This window comes from Erythrolamprus reginae, chromosome 1, assembly GCF_031021105.1.
Source record: "Erythrolamprus reginae isolate rEryReg1 chromosome 1, rEryReg1.hap1, whole genome shotgun sequence".
NCBI lineage: Eukaryota > Metazoa > Chordata > Lepidosauria > Squamata > Dipsadidae > Erythrolamprus > Erythrolamprus reginae.
This window is the reverse complement of record NC_091950.1, coordinates 297,239,108-297,258,582: the sequence shown is the minus strand read 5'-3', so window position 1 is coordinate 297,258,582 and position 19,475 is coordinate 297,239,108. Positions and strand designations below refer to the sequence as shown.

The following is a 19,475-nucleotide window of genomic DNA, read 5'->3' as shown; positions in this document are numbered from 1 at the left end:
GAATTTATTAACTTGGGGAGATGTTAAGAAAATTTTAGAATTTATTAACTTGGGGAGCTGTTAAGAAAATTTTAGAGATGTATTACATATTGCAGGTAGTGCTCGTCTTACAACAGTTCACTTAGTGACCATTTGAAGTTACAACATTACTGAAAAATGTGACTTATGATCAGCGATTGCTTGCCGCGCTCACCCAGGCCACCTCCACACATGCACACCGCCACCCGTGCATGCACTTTAGTTACACGCAAGCCTTCCGCACATGCACCCTGCCTCAAAAACATGCACAAATAGGATAGTATAGAACAGAAATGGCAAGCCGAAAGAGCATGCGTGCACGCTATCATGCATGCATGAGTGTCCACACTCATTCTTCAATGCCTGGGGAGGGTGAAAACAGCTTCCCCTATCCCCTGGAAGCCCTCTGGAGACTGGAAATGGCCTCTTTCCCAACTTCTGGTGGGCCCAGTAGTCCTTCATTTCACCCTCCCCAGGCTCCAAAGGCTTCCCTGGAACTGGGGGAGGGTAAAAATGTCCTCCTCCATCCCCCCAAAAGCTCTCTGGAAGCCAAAAACGCCCTCCCAGAGCCTCTCTGTGAGCAAAAAATCAGCTGGCCAGCACACACATGCACGTTGGAGTCATAGTTCCCTCTAAGCTGAGCAGTGAGCAATCGCTCACTTAAAAATCATCATCAACTCAGAGTTTTCCAAACCTGCCCAGAAGCCGAGAGGGAAAGAGTGAGAGGGAAGGAGAGAGAGAGGAAGAGAGAGAAACAGATAGAAAAAAGAGAGGGAGGAAAAGAGAAAGAAAAAGAATGGGAGTAAGGAAGAGAGAAAGAAAATCAAAATCTAGTTTGAAACTAGCTCAACTATTTAAGTGGCATTTTGATATTGATAGAGTTGCCCTATTATGAGCTCACTGTTATAGACACACAGTACAGTATTTTATTTTGAAATTCTCTGAGGCAAAACAGGGTGGGTTTTTTATTTATTTGTTTGCTTGTTTATTCGTTTATTTATTTATTTATTTATTATTTCTGTGCCGCCCAGTCCCGAAGGGACTGCCGCTCAGACACTATACTTTTCCGCCCACCCCAAAAAAAAATTAGAGGGAACACTGGTTGGAGTTGAGCTAGGGCAATGGCTCGTGTGCCAGCAGATATGGCTCCGCATGCCACTTGTGGCACCCGTGCCATAGGTTTGCCATCACTGGTATAAAACCTAGGTGGATGTGATTTCTGCTACTGGTTTGGGTGAACCAGTCCAAAATAGCTGAATATCACCTTTGCTTATGACCATTTTTTGCACTTATGACTGTTTCACTTTATTCATGGTTGCATGATTTATATTTGTATGCTTGGCAACTGACTCAGTTTTATGATGGTTACAGAGTCCCAGGATCATGTGATCTACTTTTGCAACCTTCTGATAAGCAAAGTTAATGCGGAAACCAGATTAGCTTAACAACCATGTTAGTTTAACAATCTTAAGAAATGTGGCAAGAAAAATAATAAAATATAGCAAAACTCTCTAAAAAACCAATTTCTCACTTAGCAAATATAAAATTTGGTCTTAATTGTGGTTGTAAGTTGAGGACTACCTGTACAGACAGATAATAAAAAAACAAAATCTGCATTAGTCTTTGCCCATGGGGGCAAAGAATACATCTTATCATTTTTTGTTCATTATTATGAATTGCTCATATTGGAATTTACCTTTAAAATGGCTGTTAATCAGTGTCTGACTGCTGTCCTTTTAATAAAATACAGTAGTACCTCTACTTAAGAACTTAATTCTTTCTGTGACCAGGTTCTTAAGTAGAAAAGTTTGTAAGTAGAAACAATTTTTCCCATAGGAATCAATGTCAAAGCAAATAATGCGTGCAAACCCATTAGGAAAGAAATAAAAGCTCATAATTTGGGTGGGAGGAGGAGGAGGAAGAAGAGGAGGAGGACAGTTGCTGCCGAAGGAAGAAGGTGAGATGAGGGGAATAAAAAAAAAATCCAAAACTTTAAGGCTTAAAAAAAAAAAGAGGGACTCTGAGGTGGCGAGGAGGAGCACGTGCCTCCAATACACTGCGCCAGAGAGAGAAACCCAGGCCGGGGAAAACCTCCCGCTCCTTTGACCGAAAGGCTGCTGCTGCTACCTGCTTCCTCTTCCTTCCCATGCTGAAGGGCTTCCCTCTCCTCTTACTCGCTCGCTTTGTAGCCGGCGTCTTACCTTCACTGTGGTGACTCCTCAGTTTGGCTGAAGCCCAGTTGATCCGGCTGAAAAGAAGGCCAAAAATCAGCTGGCCAGAGTGCGCATGCGAGCTGGAACTGACATAGGGCAATGCCTCATGTGCCCTCAGATATGTCTTTGTGTTCCACCTGTGGCATGCGTACCATGGCTTCGTCATCACTGCTCTTTATGCTGCTTTGTTTAGGGTACTTGGAGAAAACTTGCAGGATAAATTCGTGAAAGTTCTCCTCCATGCAGTTTTCTCAATTTTTAATTCTTACTATACCACAGATTTGCAATCTGTTAACTAGGATAACAAATAAATTTAAATGATTTGTGAATTCACTGCAGTAGCAACAATGCTAGCCATGAGATTTTACAGAGAGCAAATAAGCGCAGATTTGTTTATTGATTATTGAAGCAAATAGTATAATACTGTATATGTATCTAAGGCTCCTAGTGTTACTTTGCACTATAAGTCCAATATTAATTGTATCATGATCTTATTGCTAATTGTCAGAGCTTTTCTGCAAAGCATTTATCTTGTTTCTATCAAGTCTGACAATTACATGTGAAAATTTTGACTTATAATGAAATGCAGAGCTATTTTATAATTATCAAGGGTAAAATTAGCGGAGTCAATTATTTTCCCTTCAGATCATTCCCAGTAGATTTCAAAAGAGTGCATGGTAATTGCCTTAGGTAACACTATGTTTCTTAAATAATCATTACTTTAAGAATGTTGCTAATCTTGTCACAATGTACCTTTTTGCGATAATACTATATAAATACTGTATATCACTGTTGAGTGAATCTATTGAAATGTCAGTTCTAAATTGCATGCAATTGTTCCAAGCAAACAGATTGTATCTGCAATTTTAAATCATGTTATGACTTTTCTCAATTCTTGCCATGCACATACCCTTTTCATAGTAACATAAAAAGATCATGTTTTAGAAAGTGATGTTTTCAAACTTTTTTGGTCTAACTAAAAATTTAAAATTCTAACTTTTTTTTTCAGTTGAGGAATTCTATTTTATTGGCTTTTCATTGCATACTTGGTAACAGCTAAATTAACGTGCAGTTTCAGAATGTAAACAGGGCTGGCAATATGTTGAGATATTCATTATCTTGAAAAAATATATAGATTATTCAAGGATAAAGTATCTGATAGTTGAGAGAACTCTGAAGCAGAACAGTGGGATGTTTTTTATTTTATTTTATTTATTTTATTTTATTTTATTTTATTTTATTTATTCGATTTTTATGCCGCCCTTCTCCTTAGACTCAAGGCAGTTTACAACATGTTAGCAATAGCATTTTTTAACAGAGCCAGCATATTGCCCCCACAATCCGGGTCCTCATTTTATCCACCTCGGACGGATGGAAGGCTGAGTCAACCTTGAGCCGGTGATGAGATTTGAACCGCCGACCTGCAGATCTACAGTCAGCTTCAGTGGCCTGCAGTACAGCACTCTACCTGCTGCGCCGCCCCGGCTCTAGAAGAAAACCCATGTCTGATGGATTTTAGTTTTTATTGCATGTTCATTTCATTATCTTAGTATCTCTGTTTATTAGTTAAGCTTAAAGGTAAAGGTTCCCCTTGCACATATGTGCTAGTACAGCGATGGCGACACCTTTTTGGTTCATGTGTCAAAAGGGTGTGTGTCTTAGCATCTCCACATTGTCCCCTGCGCATGCACACACACTCCCTGCACAGTTTTCTCCAAGTATCCTAAACAAAGTAGCCTAAAAAGCACTGATGGCGAACCTATGGTACACATGCCACAGGTGGCAACAGGGAGTCCTATCCTCACTGAAGCCTGAGACGGTGAAAAAAATGGGCAAACTGGGAGTTCGGAAAAAATGGACTTCTGGTTTGCCCGTTGTGCTGTTTGTTGCACTCCAGAGCCTTCAGGGAAACTTTCTGAAGTCCTGGAGTGTGAAAAACAGCACAATGGACAAACCGGAAGTCTATTTTTCTGAACTTCCGGTTTGCCTTTTGGGGCGTTTTTCTCACTCTGTGGTTTTAGGGAAGCTTCCCTGAAGCATCTGGAGGGTGAAATGGCCTTCCTCAAGCCTGAAAATCAGCTGGCCAGTGTGCGTATGCACATTGGAGCTGACATAGGGCAACACCTCACGTGCCCTCCAATATGGTTCTGCGTGCCACCTGTGGCTTGTGTGCCATAGGTTCACCATTACTGTGTTAGTTGTTCCCGACTCTAGAGGGTGGTACTCATCTGTCTTCCAAAGCTGAAGAGGCAGCGCTGTCCCAAGACATCACTGTGGTCATGTGGCCAGTGTGAAGAAGAATAATAATAATAATAATAATAATAATAATAATAATAATAATAATTTATTAGATTAGTATGCCGCTCCTCTCCGAAGACTCGGGGCGGCTAAACACCAAAGGTGCACCAAATGCTGTTACCTTCCTACCAAAGTGGTTCCTATTTTTCTGCTTGCATTTTTACATACTTTTGAACTAAGTTGGCAAAAGCTGGGACAAGTAACAGGAGCTCATTCCGTTACGCATCGCTAGGGATTTGAACCGCCGAACTGCCAACCTTTCTGATCAACAAGCTGAGCCACCACATCCCTCAGTAGATTTAGATATAAATTCTGAGTCAAGAGATCAATATATAACAAATACAACTATTTACCTATGTGGTGGTTTGTTGTGTAGACATGGAGGGGGATATATTCAGAGTTTTGAAATCACATTGCATTCAAAACTTGAATCATTTGCAAAATGATCGGAATAGTTTGTCAAGCTGCCAGTCAGAATTCAGACAAATAAAACTCAGAGTCCTTTTTATAAAAGTTCAAAAGTGAATTTATCAAAATCAGAACTAGAAGCATCGAAAGAAAAGCAAAGTCTGAGAAAATGGCGCGATACAGACGTATATCTTGGTTGCCAATCAATTTCCGGTCACAATTCAAAGTGTTGGTTATGACCTATAAAGCCCTTCATGGCATCGGACCAGAATATCTCCGGGACCGCCTTCTGCCGCACGAATCCCAGCGACCGATTAGGTCCCACACAGAGTTGGCCTTCTCCGGGTCCCGTCGACTAAACAATGTCGTTTGGCAGGTCCCAGGGGAAGAGCCTTCTCTGTGGCGGCCCCAACTCTCTGGAACCAGCTCCCCCCGGAGATTAGAACTGCCCCCACCCTCCTTGCCTTTCGCAAACTCCTTAAAACCCACCTTTGCCTCCAGGCATGGGGGAATTGAGATATCTCCCCCGGGCCTATACAATTTATGTATGGTATGTTTGTGTGTATGTTTGATTAACAATAGGGGTTTTAAAATGTTTTTAAATTATTAGATTTGTTATGAATTGTTCTATTGCTGTTGTGAGCCGCCCCGAGTCTACGGAGAGGGGCGGCATACAAATATAATATTATATTATATTATATTATATTATATTATATTATATTATAATAATATAATATAATATAATATAATATAATATAATATAATATAATAATATCAATCAATCAATCAATCCCCTTTTCCAACCCCCCTTGGGACCGTGCCCAATCCCCATTGTCCATGATCATCAGGTGGGACATCTTGGCCCTCACGTCACTCTTCTGGAATTTTCCTCTAACGGTCTCCTCCTGGTACTTAAGAAAACAAAACCTATATCTCCTCCTGTGCACCCCTTATCTCCAACCCACCCCGTAACTATTGACAACCAAGCAAAAGAATGCAGCAGTCTAAGCGAAGGTTGACATAGTTGTTATAAACGTGACAGAACTGTTTCAAACTCAAATGGAGTGCTTTCCACTCAGGTGGCTTGCATTCAAAGTGAGTTGAACACTACTCGTGGCCTGTAACTCAGGGATATAAAAAGGTGCTTCTTGGATTAATCCTCCTGAGTGGTATACATCAGAATGTTTAAAACAGGATAATAAAATAAAAATGTTGCTTGGAACATAGCATTTCATATATATGGAATAGCTTCAACTGATCAATATGAGGCGGTATTGTTTTGTTAGGCATTAGTTGTTTAAAAATAACCAATTACGCAGATGTACTACTTATAGAGTGGATGGATTTCCATATGCTAACTTTACATATTTCTAAAGGCATAAATATGTTGCTTACCAAATAAACTGTTTGTTTACATAAATATCATTGATTTATGCAAACAGTGCTTCCTTCTGCACAGAATCCAATAAAATCATTTTATTTGTAAAGCGAACTGGCAGCGTGAAGAAGTTTCTGATTTTAAAGACAACAGTATCAGCTGTATCCACAGAAAGGGTATTCTGTTTGTGAAGATACTTTGGATACAGACATGGTTGTGTTTGAAAGACATTGTTCTGATCTCTTGCATAGCTTTTTTTTCCTCTGGCTTGTTCCAAATGGAGCACTCTGGTTTGTATGATAAGCTAGCAAATCTTACATATGGCCATCTGTGGTTTTCTGGCAATGCTGATTTGTAGGAGGGGAATTTTGGCTTACCACGAGGCTTGAATATAATGTTCATGTGGCAGGTCTTGCCAAAAATTCCATTATGAGTGACGCTGGTAGAAAATACTGATGTAAATGGCCATGTCAATTTAAGAATCTAATATATGGCCAACTCGGTTTAATAATAAGTAAATTTGATTGTGAAGTTAAATGTTCAGAAATAAAAAAGCAATAATTGCATCTTTAGCATCTTGCTTTATTTTTGCCATTAATTTTAAAACTAAATATGATATCAGTAACTGGAAGCAACAGTAAGGAAAGAAATATTCATTTTAATTAAACCAATTATTCTCACTCACATACTGATGCATAACATAATCAAATTAATTGGATCTATTTTTCAGGAGGGATATTCTAAATCTCTAGGGTCTCTTTTTATCATTTATTGTAGCAAAGGAACAAAAACGTTAGTCCAAATTATATATATGTGTGTGTTAGGGATTTCCTATGATCTGGAGAGGGATGCTTTTGAGTTAGTCTTGACTCCTGCTTGGAAAGGTTTATGCCGTTTTCGTGGCAAGATTTTCCGAAGAATTTTGCTCTTGCCTTATTCCTAAGGCTGAGAGAGGGAGAAAGACTGGCCCAAGGATCACCTAGCTGGCTTTGTGCCTGGGGTAGAATGTGAACTCAGAGTTTTCGAGCCTCTATTATTCTGCCTTAATTGCTACACCACTCTTTCCTGAGCTGTGAATGCTAGCAACAGGCTTGCTGCATAGGATCAAGAGAGAAATAAGATTTGTGATTTAAAAAACTGAATTTACACAGGCTTTTAATAGTTTTTTTTCCAAATAAAAACAGAATTTCAATGCCCTCTTCTGTGGACAAAGCATTCATAGCTATTGCAGGCCATTTTGAGTCAAATTTCAGAAAGCCCTTCAACATTGACTATTTCTTATATTCTTCTGCCTGCATGGAGATAAACAATATTTTGTGAGCTCTGGAGCCTTAAAATTATGTCAATTATTTTTAAAAATAAAAGCTTCTTGTGTTGTTGAAGAACTCAACAAAGAAGAATACATTTCATCTTCTGGAGGGTTCATATTATGTTTGTAACCATTCTGATATCCAAATATTGCCTTACTGATCTTAGATTTCCTGAGAGAATTTGCTGAAGACTTAATAAAATCAATATACAGATATAATTATAACTACTATAGCAGAAGTGGGTCTAAACAGATTCTGACAAGTTCTGGAGAACCGGTAGAGGAAATTTTGAGTAGTTCAGAGAACCAATAAATACAACCTCTGACTGGTCCCGCCCTCATCTATTCTCTGCCTCCCAGCTGATTGGGAGGAAATGGGTATTATACAGTAACACAGAATGGAGACTTCGCAGCATTCTTCCCTTGCCACGCCCACCAAGCCATTCCTACAGAACTGGTAGCAAGACATTTTGAAACCCACCAATGTACCATAGCATGCTGGCACATCTTGGGTCAATAATATATTTTATTTCAAATTCCATTATATAACCAAACCCCCTGATCCTGGGGAAAAAAGTATTTGGGGTGTACTGGAAAGAATACCTACGGGACCGCCTTCTGCTGCACAAGTCCCAGTTGGCCTTCTCTGGGTCCCTCGACTAAAGAATGCCATCTGGCAGGACCCAGGGGCAATGTACCCTCTAATTTTTTTTCGGTGTGGGCGGAAAAGCATAGTGTCTGAGCGACAGTCCCTTTGGGACTGGGCGGCATAGAAGAATAAATAAATAAATAAACAAACAAACAAATAAACAAACAAACAAATAAATAAATAAGAAAAAAATCCCTTCTTTTTTATTAAAAGAAATTAATAATTTAGAAAAACCAAAATCCATTACTATTAAAACTAAATCAACCAGCAAAACCAAAAACATAACTATTAATAAAAACAGGTGAGGGCTGGGTGTTTTTTCTGTTATTATTTAAGTGCTTTTACCATATGCTTTAAACCAAGAGTCACTTCTCTCTCTGTTTTTCTCTCTTTCCTGTCATTCTCTGCCTCAATCATTTTCTCATTTCTCTTTTCTCCCCTTTTTTCTATCATTTCGCTCTATCTCTTCCTTCCACTCTTCTCTCTCTCTCTTCCTTCCTCTCATCTCTCTCTTGCTTTCTCTCTCTCCTTCCCTCTCCCCCCCTCTTTCTCTCTCTTTTTCTCACTTTCCCTCTCGTTTTCTTTCTCTCTCACTCACTCTTTCTGTCTTGTTTTCTTTCTCACACTCTTTCTCTCTCTTGTTCTCTCTCTCTTGCTATCTCTTTCTCTCCCCCCTTTCTCTCTCTCTCTCTCTTTCTCACTTTCTATCTTGCTGTCTGTTGCTCTCACTGTCTCTTGTTCTCTCTCCGTTCTTCTCAGCGGAGGCCGGCGAAGGTGATATTCAATGTCGGGGGGGGCGCGGGCATTTGCGCGCGCTCCAAATCCCCCTGCTAGCCCCCCGGAACATTCAAAATAAGAAAAGCCTTAGCCGGCGAAGGCTTTTCTTATTTTGAATATTCTGAGCGGGCTAGCAGGGGGATAGGGAGCGCGCGCAACCGCTCGCACGCCCCCCGACATTGAATATCACCTTCGCCGGCCTCCGCTGAGAGAATGCCTGCTCCACCTCTCCTGCAATCCCCTTGCCGAGAGCCCGGGACGAAAGTGCTCTCGGCAAAGGTGAGACGGGCAGGGTGTGTGTTCCGGGTGCGGGAGGAGCCGCGCCGAAAGGCAGGAGGCAGCGGAGGAGCAGAGGCGGCGGGTGGGGGGCAGCGCCGAAAGGCCAAGGGGCCGGAGGAACTGTGGGGAGGCAGGGGCGGCCGCGGCTCCCTTCCCTTCTGCTGCCGGCGCCTCCCCCCCCCCGCGGCTGGCATGGGGATGGGGAGCGCGCGCCCGTGAAAAAGGCCGCGCGGGGGTGTATTTTGGGGCACGCGGGCGCAGCTTTCAGGGAACGGTGCCCAGGGGAAGAGCCTTCTCTGTGGCGGCCCCAGCCCTTTGGAATCAATTCCCCCCGGAGATATGAATTGCCCCCACCGTCCCCGTCTTCCGCAAGATGTTAAAGACCCACCTATGTCGCCAGGCATAGGGGGACTGATTCCCCCCCCCCTTTGCTGATTATAGCACTTGAGAATGGTATGATTGTGTAATATTGATTGTTTTTTAATATTAAGGGATTTTAACTTCAGTTTTACTAATTTTAGATTTGTACCACTGTTTATTGTATTTTATTATTGTTGTGAGCCGCCCCGAGTCCTTGGAGAGGGGTGGAATACAAATCTAATAAATTATTATTATTATTATTATTATTATTATTATTATTATTATTATGTCAATACAACACAGCAAATGAGATCACTATGCTGGATTTCGTATTCCATCACCAATTATTATTATTATTATTATTATTATTATTATTATTATTATTATTAATTGAAATCATGATCTAGAATCACTTATAAGATACTAAGGTGAACAAGAAGCCAAATGCAACATACACCGAAAATAGAATTAACGTTTGAAAAGAAGTATATTGATGCAGTTGAAGCTTATGCCAAAAACATTTTTTCATCTGTTAGTAGTACCATTGAGCTTCAAATCATAAGAGAGAGAGAGAGAGAGAGAGAGAGAGAGAGAGAGAGAGAGAGAGAGACTCATTTGGCAGTTTAATGGGGGGGTTTTTTTGGGGGGGAAGCTTTTCCAACACCTTCTTGTTACTATCTCTGCATCCTTTGAAGAAGTGTTCTTGATAGACCTTGGTACCATATGGAATAGTGTTAGATTCTGTGTGAATCAGCTACAGATGTATCATCAGTGGGGGAGAATGGAACTACCGTTATATCAGCAGATGACTGCTGCTACTGCTGGGACCTTGTTGGATCCAAACTAGTATGCTTCAACATCTTGGATTGCTCAGAGGGATTTCTAATACATTTCCCCCTCACCCCCACTCATTAAACTCATAAAACCCCTAAAAGTTTTTGTATTGGTTTCTTTACATTTGTAGTGCAATAACAAAATAATTTATAAATGAGTGTGTTCACATACAGTATTATTAAACATAGGTTACTCTAGAGTGCCAGCTGGAAGAGAAGAGACAAGGAAAAGATGGGAAAACCCAGTATACTAAATTACTTATTTTGGCAATCCTAGTGCCCAGATTGCTTTGTGATGAGAACAAATGGCCAATATGAATATGAGAATATTTTAAGATATTCAGACTATACAAATCTAGGTTACCATGAGATGCTAGCTTTTATTTCTTTCCTAATGAGTTTGTACGCATTATTTGCTTTTACATTGATTCCTATGGAAAAATTGCTTCTACTTACAAACTTTTCTACTTAAGAACCTGGTCATGGAATGAGTTAAGTTCTTAAGTAGAGGTACCACTGTATTATTTTAAAGTCTTTATTTCTGTCTCAAATAAAATGATAATTATTGCTGTGAGCCGCTCCGAGTCTACGGAGAGGGGTGGCATACAAATCTAATTATTATTATTATTATTATTAATAATAATAATAATAATAATAATAGAATAGAATAGAACGTGGCCTCCAGAAAGGACGTCTTCGTGATGTCAAAGCTCCGCCCATGGAATTCCCTATTGGGATTCCCCACCTCCTTTCCAGCCTCCAGATCGTCCGAAAACGCCGCTGCTGATTGCAAAAACGGTGCTCTGCCGGGCACCGCCGCCCAGCTATAACCTTCTGAAACAGCCGGGCGCTTCTTCGCGGCCTCCCGAACCCGAACCTTTGCCGAACTTCTGGGTTCGGGAGAATGTCGAGAAGCCCCCGGCTGCTTTAAAAGGTGACAGCCGGGCAGCAGGGCCCAGCGGAGTGACATTTCGCGATTTCCCCCCCCCCCTTGCACGCATTAATTGCTTTTACATTGTTTCCTATGGGAAACATTGTTTCGTGTTACGAACCTTTCGCCTTACGAACCTCCTTCCAGAACCAATTAGGTTTGTAAGACGAGGTATTACTGTATTTGTTTAGTAGAGTGATGGCGTTTGGGGAAAAAACTGTTCTTGTGTCTAGTTGTCTTGGTGTGCCGTGCTCTGTAGTGACGTTTTGAGGGTAGGAGTTGAAACAGTTTGTGTCCTGGATGCGAGGGCTCAGTAAATATTTCCCCCGCCCTCTTTAATACGAGCAATATTGGAAAATGAATATATAATTATATTTCTGCTAAGAGAGAGTTAGCATGTATCTCCTGATAATTCACATAACTTTTTCTAAAGAGCTACAAGAGTTGACTTGAGTTAGCATTGTTGATTACAAGTGTGTATGAGTGTGTGTGTGTGTATTCTTTCATCTGATCTTGCTCTGAATGCTAAACTCCTTACTTGAATATATTTCCCACCCATTCAGCATATAAACAGAAGCTAAATCTCCCCTTGAGAGCATTCAGCTTTCTACATGATAGTTTTAATGCTGTTTTATTAAGAGAGAAGTAATAAATTTGAACATGATTGCTTCTACTCCTGCAATAAATGTTTCAGTACCAGTCAGCAATCTCTCTCAGAAGCAGCTAATATAAAGGATTGAAATGCCTTTGCTCACCCTCAGTTTGAAATGACAGAAATCAGTAATGGAGATTCATGCCCTGTGATATAACTTGTCTTCGTTTTTTTGTAGTCAGTTTTTAAGGAAAAAGGAAATATAACACCCTCTTTGACTAACTGTTCAATGTGAACCACAGCTGATTAAACAAACTTAGCTTGCGTATACATTTAAACCAAGGACTCCATAGAATAAAATAGTCCAATCTTTTAATAGTTGAATGCTACATATTATGATCCTTTTGGGGCAAGATCCAGTCAGTGTTCACTAGTGATCACTTTTCCAATCTGGTGAATATAAAACAGCAGACTTTCAGAGTGTTAGGTTGCAGAAAGTTGACTAAATATATCTTCTTTAAAATGAACTGATGTCTGCCTGCTGTCAATACCTAGATATTGAAATTCCAAGAGTTCAGTCAGTGATCCTTGGAAGCTGTACTTTGAGATACTTTGGGAGTTATTCTGGAATCGTTTGAATGTAAAACGTGTTCCACCATTGGGGATTGGTACTTCCTTAACTAATCGTTCTTAATTGCTATATGTTCAGTGATAGCTAATAATTATAACATTTCTAATAATTATAACATTTCTAGATAGACACAGGTCTATCTAAACCTGTGACTTCTAACAATTCATTTAGTGACCGTTTAGTGACCACACTGGAACCATTTTTCACATTTATGACCATTGCAGCATCTCCATGGTCACGTGATTTACATTCAGATGCTTGACAATTGACTCACATTTATGATTGTTGCAGTGTCCCTGAGTCATGTTTAGGTCCCACAGAGTCAGCCTTCTCCGGGTTCCGTCGACAAAACAATGTTGTTTGGCGGGGCCCAGGGGAAGAGCCTTCTCTGTGGTGGCCCCGGCCCTATGGAACCAACTCCCCCCAGAGATAAGGACCGCCCCCCCTCCTTGTCTTCTGTAAACTACTGAAAACCCACCTATGTCGCCAGGCATGAGGAAATTGATTCCCCATCAGCTGTCTCGCTTTATGTATGGTATGTTGACTTGTGTGATGGTTCTTAATAAGGGTTTCTTAATTGTTCTGTTTTTAACATTGGATTTGCTGGGAGCTGCTCCAAGTCCTCGGAGAGGGGCGGCATACAAATCTAAATAATAATAATGATGATGATGATGATGATGTGAACCCCTATTATACCTTCTGACAAGCATAGTCAATGGGGTAACTAGATTCAGGTAACAACTGTGTTACTAATTTAAGAACTGCAATGATTCACATAAGAAATGTGGTGAGAAAACTCACTTAACAAATTTCTCACTTATCAACATATATTTTGGGCTCAACTTCAGTTGTAAGCTGAGGATTACCTGTATGGTGGGAAAATTGCAATCACAGATCTAAATATTCGGCAAATATCTGTAGCTCACCTGATGTGGAAGATAAATAGACTGTGACTGTAAGAAATTCAAAGCTAAACCTGACTGATTGGATTTCACTTGAATTAAACAATACATTTTGTTGTTTGGCAAATTGTTTGTTTTGTTTGTTTTTACTTAATAGAATCATATCCCACCTCTCTTCCTGGAGTTAACGTACTGTTTTTCAATGTTTTCATTATAATAATCTTGTGAGTTAAATTTGGTTGGGAGAGGCAATAGCCAACCTGTTGCTAATGATGGTTTTGTATCTTATATCTTGTTTGTTCGCTTGTTTGAGTTGGATGGGACCTTGTAGGTCTTCTAATCCAAGCCCCTGCTAGGGCAGAAGTCCCTATACCACCCCAGACAAATGGCAGTCCAATCTCTTGTTCAAAGTCTTTAGTGTTGGAGTGTTGACCACCTCCGCAGGCAATCCCTTCCACTGGATGATCACTCCATCAGAAAGTTCTTCCTTATTTCCAGGTTCAATCTCTCCTTGGTCAGCTTCCATCCGTTGCTCCGTCTGGCCTTCTGGTGCTTTGGAAAACAATTGTCAGCCCCTCAAATATTTGAAACTGCTATCACGTTCCCCACCACCACCTCCTCTTCGTTAGATTATCCATGCCCAGTTCCTGCATATGTTTTTCCCCCCAGTCCCTTTATCATTTGGGTTGCTCTCTTCTGCACTTTCTCTAGAGTTTGAATGTCTTTTTTGTAGTGTGGAGACCAAAACTGAAGGCAGTATCTGCGTCTTCCTGTCCTGGTTCAGCATTTTTACTGCTACTCCGTGTAGGCTGAAATGTTATTTTTCAGATAAAACCAGTATGTTTTGCTAAGTAGGAATCAGATGTGACTCATCATGCAACTGAGTCAATAACCAAAGTTATGGAAGCTTTTGTTGTTCTACTTTGCCATGTTTGGCCCTGTTCCCGTGGAACAATATAGGAAGTCAGGGCTGGAATTAGGTACCTTCTCTTCAAACAGAATTACTAAACAATATGACTGAGGATATACTGGACAAAAGTACTACAAAAGCTTTGTACAGCAGCATACAAATTGTGCTTTGCCCCCTCCTGTTGTTGGTTGTTATGATTCTCTCACACCATGACTGAGGATCACCAATCTTTCCAATAGAAAGAATATACCACAGTCTACACGAAAAACCTTTCACTGCTTGTCTGTACCACCAGCACATCCTGCTCAGCAAGTCATCAGTGCCAGGCTTCAGGTGGCATCTTTGACTTGAATGTTGCCATGATTGGCTGTTCATGTACAGTGTTCCCTCGATTTTTGCGGGGGATGCGTTCCGAGACCGCCCGCGAAAGTCGCATTTCCGCGAAGTAGAGATGCAGAAGTAAATACACCATTTTTGGCTATGGAAAGTATCACAAGCCTTCCCTTAACACTTTAAACCCCTAAATTACCATTTCCCATTCCCTTAACAACCACTTATTCACCCTTACTATTGGTACTCACCATTGAATAAGACACTTAGTGATCCTGCTATTTATAAACATAATTATTTATTAACAATAATTATTTTTTGTTATTTATTTGCAAAAATTATTAGTTTGGCAATGATGTATGATGTCATCGGGCAAGAAAAACCATGGTATAGGAAAAAACCCACAAAGTATTTTTTAATTAATATTTTTTGAAAAACCGTGGTATAGGCTATTCACGAAGTTCGAACCCGCGAAAATCGAGGGAACACTGTACTGCCTAATTCTTAGATCAAGACGTTACATTATCTATTTTTCTTGATCATTGGGAGCCTTACTCCGTTTTTTGGATGTCTTATCACAGTGATAGAAACATAGAAGATTGACAGCAGAAAAAGACCTCATGGTCCATCTAGTCTGCCCTTATACTATTTCCTGTATTTTGTCTTAGGATGGATATGTGTTTATCCCAGGCATGTTTAAATTCAGTTACTGTGGATTTACCAACCACGTCTGCTGGAAGTTTGTTCCAAGCATCTACTACTCTTTCAGTAAAATAATATTTCCTCATGTTGCTTCTGATCTTTCCCCCAACTAACCTCAGATCGTGCCCCCTTGTTCTTGTGTTCAGTTTCCTATTAAAATCACTTCCCTCCAAACCTTTTTTGTTTCGCGTGCCAAAAGGGTGTGGGTGCATGTGCTAGCACACGGGCATGTGCCCACACCCATTCCGGTTAGGTCCCACAGAGTTGGCCTTCTCCGGGTCCCGTCGATTAAACAGTGTCGTTTGGCGGGACCCAGAGGAAGAGCCTTCTCTGTGGCGGCCCCAACCCCTCTGGAACCAGCTCCCCCCGGAGATTACAACTGCCCCCACCCTCCTTGCCTTTCGCAATCTCCTTAAAACCCACCTCTGCCGTCAGGCATGGGGGAATTGAGACATCTCCCTCGGGCCAATACAGTTTATGCATGGTATGGTTGTGTGTATGTTTGCTTTTAATAATGGGTTTTTTAGTGTTTTTTAAATTATTAGATTTGTTGTACATTGTTTTATTGTTGCTGTGAGCCGCCCCGAGTCTATGGAGAGGGGCAGTATACAAATGAAAAATCAGTTGGCCGGCACACACATGCCACCTTGGAGCTGAGCTAGGACAATGCCTTGTGTGTCAACAGATATGGCTCTGCCTGCCACCTGTAGCACCCGTCTCATAGCTTTGCCATCACTGCCTTATGAGAAGTAGACCTATTACAAGTAAGAAAATTGGTATGTACCCATGTATCTGAATCACAGAAAACACATTTAAGAAAAAAAAACCTGGGTACTTACCCATAGCTTATGGACTTTAAGAGATCATTTGTGAATTCACATAACTGCTTCCTATTTTGTTTGGTCTCATTGATCTTAGCACTGAAGAAGTCAGCAGAACCCATGCTAATTCATGTGGTGTGCAGAGGGAACTAAATAGAGTTTTGAATTTCTACAACATTTCTATAAAATTTTGAACTACCATAAGTCTTCTGCAGAAAAATAAACCAAGTACACATGTCATGCTGACAAAAATTTGAATCTACAGTAAGACCTCACCTATCGCTGGTGTTACGTTCTAGACCCGGCCGCGATAGGTGAAATCCGCGATGGGGAATTTATCGACTGATAGTACTTATTTAAGTATTTATATTGTAATTGTTTGGTAAGTTTTCATTGTTTTAAGTGTTTATAAACCCTTCCCACACAGTATTTATTTTAGATACAGTATTTAAATACAGTATTTACAATTTTAGATATATATTTTTTGAAAAACCTGCCGATCGAGTTCCACAGGCTGTTTAAATCTGCCGATCGACTTCCTCAGAAACCCGCGAACCAGCGAAGATCCGCGAATGATTTTTATCATTAATATTTCTTGAAAACCCGCGATGAAGTGAAGCCGCAGTAGGTGAAGCGCGATATAGCGAGGGACTACTGTATTTGTTTCTATTTTCAATGAATAGAAATGGGAGAGAAAGAAATGGAACAGATGTTTAGTATGTCTTGCAGATCAGACCCATAACTGTAGTGAGTTTTGCACAATTTGTGTTGAGTAATAACAACTGCTGAGTTCTGTGCCATGATCAACATCCCAATGCAGATTTTAATGATACAAAACATGCATTGATGGGGAGATATTTAAGGAGATATAGCTCCTTAAATGCTACTTCTATACAGAAAAGTGTGTTCTTATGAAACTGATCTGTATTTAAACCAGCTTTGGTTTTACCTAGTGAGTTTATTTACATAACATACTTTCTATCTGCTAATGGAAAACATTAGTCTTGATTTAGTTCATTGGCCCCTAGAGTAGAATTTATATTGCTATGATAGGAAGTAATGGGAGGGGATAAAAGTCTTTAGTTAGATGAAACTTCCTGTAAAATCCTTAGACATAAGGCAATATTTATTTCAGCAGTTTAATACTAATCGTATAATTCACATACTTACCGAATACCTGATACATTACTGCCTTGAGCTGCATTACCAGTATGGATATGGGCACATATCAAATTCTCTATTTCCAAGAAGGCTGAAAAGTATTGTCCCAGACAGATGTCATTGTGAAGGTCTTTTTCTTCCTATTTACTTACGATCAGGGAACTTGGATCTAGGCAAAACAAATAGTAAATGAGGAAGAGTTTTGTTTTCAAGGAGCATTTTCAAAAATGTTGAGCCATACATCACTGACTATCAGTCATTTTGTGCACAATCCATAAATTAACCCTCTCTGGACCAGGGAACAGTTTGCAGGTTTGATTATCCACCAGCTGATTTATATCTTCCTTTTGTGAATGAGTAAACTTAACTTAGAGAATTCATCCCCTTTTAAAATGACAGCTTAGAGATGGATGCCAAAGTATATATATATACACTGTAGGAATTAATACTTTATCATTACTTATGTTTTGTTGTTTTAATTATTTTAATATCATATTATATTATTTTGGCCTAGAGGCAAAAAGGAGCTGTGACGTTCCTTCAATACACCAGGGTGATCCGACATAAAAAACAAACAAACAAACAAAAACATATAGCCCCTCCCTGGTACAGAGCTGAAGGGATCAGGTCTGGTGGCTCAGCAGTTAATTCTCTGCCTTACAAGGCAGAAGCTGCCAGATTGAATCCCAGTAAGGGTGTGGCTAGCTGATGAGGCCAGAACAAGGCCGAAAAGGTGCCATCCTAGTCTCCCTTAATTTTAAAATTTCAGCTAAAAACATTTGATACATACAGAATATAGTTGTCGGCTATGAATAAATTAACTGCCTTGAAATGGCCCTGGGTTGGGTCTAGAGGCAAAAAGGAGCTGTGACGTTCCTTCAATACACCAGAGTGATCCGACATTAAAAAAAAAAAACATATAGCCCCTCCCTGGTACAGAGCTGAAGGGATCAGGTTTGGTGGCTCAGCGGTTAATTCTCTGCCTTACAAGGCAGACGCTGTCAGATCGAATCCCAGTAAGGGTGTGGCTAGCTGATGAGGCCAGAACAAGGCTGAAATGGTGCCATCCTACTCTCCCTTAATTTTAAAATTTCAGCTAAAAACATATATATATATATATATATATATATATATAGTGATATTAAAATAATTAAAACAACAAAACATAAGTAATGATAAAGTATTAATTCCTACAGTGTCATTTGCAGTTTTGCTATAAAATATCTTTATTCAATTATACACTATTAGGAATATCTAATGAACTGTAATAATAACAAGTCAATAGAGGCCCTTTATTGCAGATACTTGCCTTCTGTTTATGACAGAAAAAGGAATTAACATGCCAACTGACATAGTTTAAAGTCCAAAAGGTGGTTATCCAAGGAAGAAGGATCAGAAAACGTAATAGACTCACTGAGGATTTCTCTATAAAAGGATAAGTAATGATTCCCTAAAAACAGTTTGTCCAGAATTATCTATCACCCTTGAATTTTATGTGTGCTCCTGCATAATAGTGGTAGCATGGAATCACCCAACAGATTCATCTTAAGGCAGGTTAATTTACCTTGAGCCAAGAACAAATTTATACAACCCTAAAATGCTTCTAAGATTTTTTTTTTTCCCCTGGCCTGCATATATTCATCAACATTTTTGTCCTGAGACCAAAATTTTGAACATTGTTACTGCAATTTCAGATAATCCTGTATACTGAACCCAACCAGAAACCACTTCAGATAATCCTGTATACGAAAACCAACTGTATACTGAAACCAACCAAAATTTAGCATAATCCATGTTGACTAGTAACAGCTCTTTAATAATTCACACAGAGGTCTTCTCGGGCCCTGGACAAGCCTGTGATTGAACTTGTACTCTTCTGCTTCTGAATCAGTAGTGAGTTCCTACCGATATGGGTAATTGTTCGCAGCCCAATAATCAGAACCGCAGAAAAAACAATTGCTGCCAACCTGCCT

At 40.1% G+C, this 19,475-nt stretch overlaps 1 protein-coding gene across 2 annotated transcripts in view; it reads left to right on the top strand.

Moving 5' to 3' along the window:
* The window catches only part of PDSS2 (decaprenyl diphosphate synthase subunit 2), a 126,776-nt gene that overhangs the window by 57,097 nt on the left and 50,204 nt on the right, over window positions 1-19,475 (top strand). The window lies entirely within an intron of this gene.